Source organism: Micromys minutus (assembly GCF_963924665.1).
Source record: "Micromys minutus genome assembly, chromosome: 1".
Taxonomy (NCBI): Eukaryota; Metazoa; Chordata; class Mammalia; order Rodentia; family Muridae; genus Micromys; species Micromys minutus.
In genome coordinates, this window is record NC_137969.1 from 210,105,764 (window position 1) to 210,112,484 (window position 6,721).

The window sequence follows — 6,721 nt, forward strand, 5'->3', positions numbered from 1 at the left end:
GATTCTGCCTGCCTGACCCCTTTCCCACATCTTGTGCAGGAGGGGAGCACTTAACAGAAAATAAATCTGTGCTGGCAGGGATAGAAGAATGAGATAAAGATCTAGAAACAGAGATAAAACCTGCATCTCAAGAGAAAAGGGTGCAGTGTGTGCAAGAAGAAGTAACAGGACATACACCTGATACATCAAAGACCACATAAGCATCAGCTTCTACAGAAACCAGTATGCACTGGTACATGTTTTCTAATAGTTTTCTAAAACTTTTCAAGTCTGCATTGCTTTATTCTCTTCTGTATCACTGCACAATAGTGGGGACTAGGTGGTTTCAATGTCTATTATAATAGTAAATGGCAGAAAGTACTAAATGATGGGACAAGCGTACTTTTTCCTTCATGGTGCTGCCAGAATCCTGATCACCAGGCTTCATGGCCTCTGACTAGAAGATGAAAGAATTTTCTATAACATAAACTGACCAGCAACCATCACTATTCTAAACCTAGGAGATGCTGGCTAGTGTTCTGTTTTTCCTGATTCCTGCAGGGGCCACCTGCATGCTCAGTAGCCTTTATTCTCATACTCCATGAACTTACACACCAGAAACACTACACCGTTACACATACATACATGCAGACAAAACACCAATGTGCACAAAATAAATACATAAATAAATATATAAATAGGCAAGCACATTTTGGGCTTTTTTATTTGTTTTATTTTTCATTTATTTATTTTTTCACTTTACATCTCCATCACAGTGCTCTTCTCCTTTCATTCCCCCTCACATAATCCCTGCCCCCAATACCCCTCACCTCACCTCTGAGAAGAGGAGATCTCTCCCTGGATACCAACTCACCCTAGCTCCTCAAGTTACTACAGGACTGGCCACATTCTATCCCACTGAGGCCAAACAAGGCAGTTCAGATAGGGGAACAGATTCCACAGACAGGCAACAGTCAGGATAAGCTCACTCTGCCCTCCTTCTGTTTCAGTTGCTGTGGGACCCAAATAATTTTTTTTAAGATACTGTAACATGGGGTTTTTGTTTGGTTGGTTTTGTGGGGCTTGGGGGTCTTTTTGTTTATTTGTCTGTCTGTTTGTGTTGTTGTTGTTGTTAACCCATTGAGAACACTTTGGGAGAAAGAAGAGTCATAAAGAATCAGACAGTGAGAGACAACCCCCTTTCCCCATTTCCAGTGGCTTCCAATCCTGCAGCGGCAGACTGTCTTCTGCTGGAGTATTTACCTGATTTGGGTCACAAAGCCTCAGTTCGCTCTATTCAATCTCATTTGGCACTAGTGGGTATGGGCAATTTCTATTTCTATTAACATAGTTAATGGCAGAAAATAACTAAAAAGAGAGGTCAAAAAGAGGAAGTCGGAGACAGTTAAAGCCCTTAAAAGCAGGTGCAAGACTTGAATCACAAGTAATTCCACGTCCGCACGTGCTCAAAACGCTATGCATAGCACGTGACACTCGAGTGTTTCGAATGAGTTAATCGCAGCTGTGCTCTTCTTTTAAAGGCCATCAAGCCCTTATTTGTCAGAGACATTGCTGAGAGTTGTGGAGACATGTGGAATTCATGGGAGGTTGAGGAAAGGTGTCAGCATGAATGAAAGAATAAAACAAATGGGCAGAAAACGCTGCCCTGGATGAAAAGAAAGCAGAGGACATGAAAACAAACTGCAAGTTACACCATAAAACACCAAAGAGACGGTAATTATTTTTGAAGCAAAATTAGAATAAAAATTTTCCCATAATGAAAAGAAAAAAAGCTATAAATTAAAAAAGGAGAATGAAAATTAAACATCTTTAAATGCTCAGAAAGATGACAGTGAAAGTCTCTAGCAAACAGATCAAATAGATCAAGAGGTAAAAATAAATAAATAAATAAAATAAAATGTTTTTTTAACTTTAAACAAAATTTTATAACACTAAATATGTCACATAATTGGTACTTCTCTACTTGGTACACAATCATTCCCTCCCTCACAGAAAGGCTCTTCTGAACTTCTCATGTGGTGACTCAGCGCTGCAGACCTGATGCTGACAGAACAGTGGAGATGCCCCAGTGATTGAAGTTTAAAGCAGGACACTGGTGTATGGCTCTTGCACCAGCATCAGGAATGTACAAATGTCTTTATTCAAAAATACAAAATAAATTATCTGTAGGCATGGACAATGACAGCAGTAAACTATTACATATTGTCCAAAAAAAAAAAAAAAAAACCAAGTCACTGATGGTCACAGTGATCAGCCAGCCTTTTTCTCTTCAGTCATTTTCTTCAGGTGACTTCTCTGAAGTTATCGGTGAGGGACCTGCCTTGAGGGTCCTGTCACAGTTCATTGATAAGAGCAAAGCACTATTCTAGGAGTTAGAACATGCCACCTCTCATACCCTCCCATTCCTCCCATTGCACCCATTCCAGGGTCCTTCTCTTCTTTAGGAATTTGTCACTACAGCTTCGGCTGTAGTTAACCAGGGGGCCACCCCAGCAGCATCTAGTAAAACTGCTCTTACCTTTGTTGGATCAATGATTCCTGTTTTCACCATGTTCACAAAATCTCCAAGCATGACATCATTACCAAATTCTGAGGTACTCTGCAGAATTTTTTCAACTATCAAAGATCCTTAAACACCTGCATTCTTACCAATCATCATTGCAGAAATTTTAAGTGCTCTTCTAATAATGTCTATAACTATATTCTAATCTTCATTAGCAGGCTTTAATGAATTGAAGGCTGGGATGCACCGAAGCAGAGCCCAGCCCCCTTTAAGAACAATGCTTTCTTCAACAGCTGCTCTTGTAGCAATTAGAGCATCTGTAATTGTCTTTCTTCTCATTCACTTCAACATGACTTGTCCCTCCAACCTTCAACACAGCTACTCCTGAAGGGTTAGTAAGTCGCTCATTCAGCTTTTCCTTTTCATATTCACTAGTTGTGATGTCTTACTGATCAGTAATTTCTTGAATACATTTTACTTTCTTTTTTTAATTTATTTGAGTACGTTTTTCAATGTGAGCTTTGTCACCTTTTCCTTTCAAAAGCATGGCATCATCTTTGGTAACAATGACTTCTCCAACTGTTCCTAAGTCATGAGCTTGAACATCTTCAAGATTTAGATTCAACCCCTCCTCTCCAAACACTGCACCACCAGTAGCAATTGCCACATCTTTAAGCTGGTTCTTTCTGTTGTCCCCAAACCCTAAAGCTTTGACCATGACAACCTTAAGACCAACTTTTAGCCTGTTCAAAACCTGTGTGTTTAGAGCTTCTCAGTCAACATCTTCAGCGATTATGACCAAGGGCTTCCAATGAGCATTGGCAATTTCAAGAGCAGGTACAATGGACTGAATACTGGAAATTTTCTTTTCACTCAGTAAAATATAGGCATCTTGAAATTCACATTTTTGACCTTTTGATGAGTTAATAAAATATGAGGAAATATATTCTCTATTAAACTTCATGCCTTCAATAATTTCTAGATCATCCTTTAGAGCTTTTCCATCCTTCACTGTGATGACCTTTCTTCCAGCCTTTTTTGATGCATCAGAAATGATGTTCCCAATGTATTTGTCTCCATTTGCTGAAATTGAAGCCACCTAAGCAATTTCTTCAGGGGTCATCACAGGTTTAGATTGTTTCTTAAGCTTACAGCATCAATAGCCAACATCACACCTCTCCACTGGATTAACTCCTTTGCCGACCTTCTCAAAGTCCTCCTTGGCAATAGACCATGCCAGAACAGTGGCAGTGGTGGTGCCATCCCCAGCCTCCTGAGCAAGTTTATCTCCGATATTTTTGTATTTGTCCTTTAAATCAATTGACTATGTGACAGTGAGCCCATCTTTAGGACTTCTCCAATTCTGTTCAATAATCACTATTCTTCCCCTTGGCCCCCTTGTAACAGCTACAGCATCAGCTAAAAGGTCTACACCTTGAAGCATTAAGGCTCAAGCATCAGCCCCAAATTGTACATTTTTGGCATAGGCCCGAGTGAGATGAGGAACCAGTGCCCTGGACACTGGTCTCATCTGGCAAAGGACTGTGGGTAGTCAAAGGATTCCTGCAGGGTGCTAGTGAGGGAGTCGTGGCGGGAGAGAACAGGTCAATGCAGCCCTTCTGCAGTGAGTGAGACAAGATAAAATATTTAAATGAGCCTTTCAAGACATTCATTATCTGATTAACAGTAGAAAAAGGACAGAAGAAAAACATCAAAAGGAAGAAACAACTCAAGTAACTGAAGCAAACAGTCTAAAACTGAATTAAATGTTTCATAATACAAGGCAAAACTAGGCTATACATTGTTATGAACACACACACACACACACACACACACACACACACACACACACGTGCACATGCATACACATGCACATATGCACCAAGACTTACCACTGGGTAATTCAAAACACTGAGGACAAAGGTTACAGAAAAGTAGACAGGGAAAATATTCAATAAATACAGATAATAATCAAAGATAGATAGATAGATAGACAGACAGACAGACAGACAAATAGAAAGAATATATAATTTTCAGGACATGAAAACAGAATGGCATGTCTCATAAGCAATGTTAAAACCTGGAATATAGGAAATCATTATTGGTGATAAACATTTCTAATTGAGAATGTTATAGCAACAAAACTCTCAATCAAATATAAATGTAAAATAAAAAACATTTTCAGATATGCAAAAAGTATAAGAATATATTTTTTCAAGGTTTTTTAAGCGGCCATTGGAGAATGCACACTTATAATACAATGATGTGAACAATTATAACACAGGAAGATAAGGGGACCAAGGGTGGACAAACATCACAATGGCTGCACTTTAAAGCAATTTGAGGCCTGGACTACCTGCCACCCGGATCGGCGGCTCATAGAGGCTGAGCAACTGCTATTGGGAACAGAAAATTAGAACTTCTGTTTCCACCCAGAGGCGACTTCCGGAAGCAGAGCAGAGCCTGGCCTACCTGCCACGCGGAACGGCGGCTCATAGAGGCTGAGCAAATGGTGAGTGGGAGACCTAGACTGCAGGGGAACAGAGAGATCTCTGCAGAGTGCACACGGAAAGTGCACACCCTAAATTGCCCTGCCCCGCTTTGCCCGATCCAGCGATTGGGAACAAAAAATTAGAACTTCTGTTTCCACCCGGAGGCGACTTCCGGACACAGAGCAGAGCTTGGCCCACCTGCCACCCGGAACAGAGGCTCATAGAGGCTGAGCAACTGGTGGGTGGGAGACCTGGGCTGCAGGGGAGCAGAGAGATCTCTGTGGAGTACACATGGAAAGTGCACCCCCTGCCTTGCACTGCCCTGCCTTGCCTGATCCAGCAAACAGAAACAGAACGTTGGAACTTCTGCTCACACCCGACGACTCTGAGGCATAAAACAGGGCTCGACCCATCTGACACCTGAACCAGTGGAGAAACAGGAACACAGACCAGATACAAGGGAAAGGCAAGAACATATCACTGACAACAAAATGGCAAGAGGAAAGAGAAAGAGTATATCCCAAGGGAACCAAGACAATCTAGCAACACCAGAGCCCAGCTCTTCCATAACAGCAAACATCGGAATTCCAAACACTCCAGAAAAAGAAGACACAGACCTGAAATCATACCTCAAGATGCTGATAGAGATACTTAAACAAAAAAGAGAGGAAAAGCAAAAAGATTCAGAAGCTTTTAAAGAAAAAACAAGAAAAACACTCAAAGAACTCAAAGAACGAGAGGAAAACAGAACCAAAGAAATAAAGGAATGGAAGAGGGAAATTAAAACAGAGATTGACACAATAAAGAAAACAGTAAAAGAGATAACCCTAGACTCAGAACACCAAAAAAAGAAATCAGGAGTCACAGAAGCAAGCATGTTCAATAGATTACAAGAGATCGAAGAGAGAATCTCGGGGGCAGAAGACAACATTGCAAACATAGACAAAACAGCCAGAGAAGATGCAAAAAACAAAAAGCTCCTAACCCAAAATGTCCAGGAAATACAAGACACAATGAGAAGACCGAACCTAAGGATAAATAGGATTAGAAGAGGGAGAAGAGTATCAACTAAGAGGCACAGTAAATATCTTCAACAAAATCATAGAAGAAAACTTCCCTACCATCAAGAATGAGATGACCACGAGCATAAAAGAAGCCTTCAGAACTCCAAATAGGTTGGACCAGAAAAGAAATACCTCCCGACACATAATAGTAAAAACATCAAGTGCCCAAAGTAAAGAAAGAATACTAAAAGCAGTAAGAGAAAAAGGTCAGGTAACATATAAAGGCAGACCAATCAGACTCACACCTGATTTCTCAACAGAGACTATGAAAGATAGAAGAGCCTGGACAGACATCATGCACTCCTTAAGAGAGCACAAGTGCCAGCCCAAGCTGCTATACCCAGCAAAACTATCAATCTACATCGATGGAGAGACGAAGATATTTCAAGACAAATCAAAATTCACACAATATCTGACCACAAACCCAGCACTACAACGAATTATAGGTGGAAAACCCAATACAATGAGGAAAAATACAGCCTAGTAAAAACAAGAAAACTCCTAAACAAGAAAACTAAAAGAAGAAAAAAACACAGACAAAAATCAACCCAAAAAAGCAATAATGGTAGGAAACAGAAACAACTATTCCTTGATATCTATTAACATAAATGGTCACAACTCCCCAATAAGGAAACATAGACTATCAGACTGGATACAGAAAC

The 6,721-nt window shown here is 40.4% G+C and overlaps 1 pseudogene across 1 annotated transcript; it reads right to left on the reverse strand.

Moving 5' to 3' along the window:
* Positions 1–2,372: 2,372 nt before the first annotated feature.
* LOC308415175 (60 kDa heat shock protein, mitochondrial-like) lies at positions 2,373–4,049 on the reverse strand (annotated as a pseudogene). Its single transcript has one exon. The product of its transcript is annotated as a 60 kDa heat shock protein, mitochondrial-like (transcript).
* Positions 4,050–6,721: the final 2,672 nt, after the last annotated feature.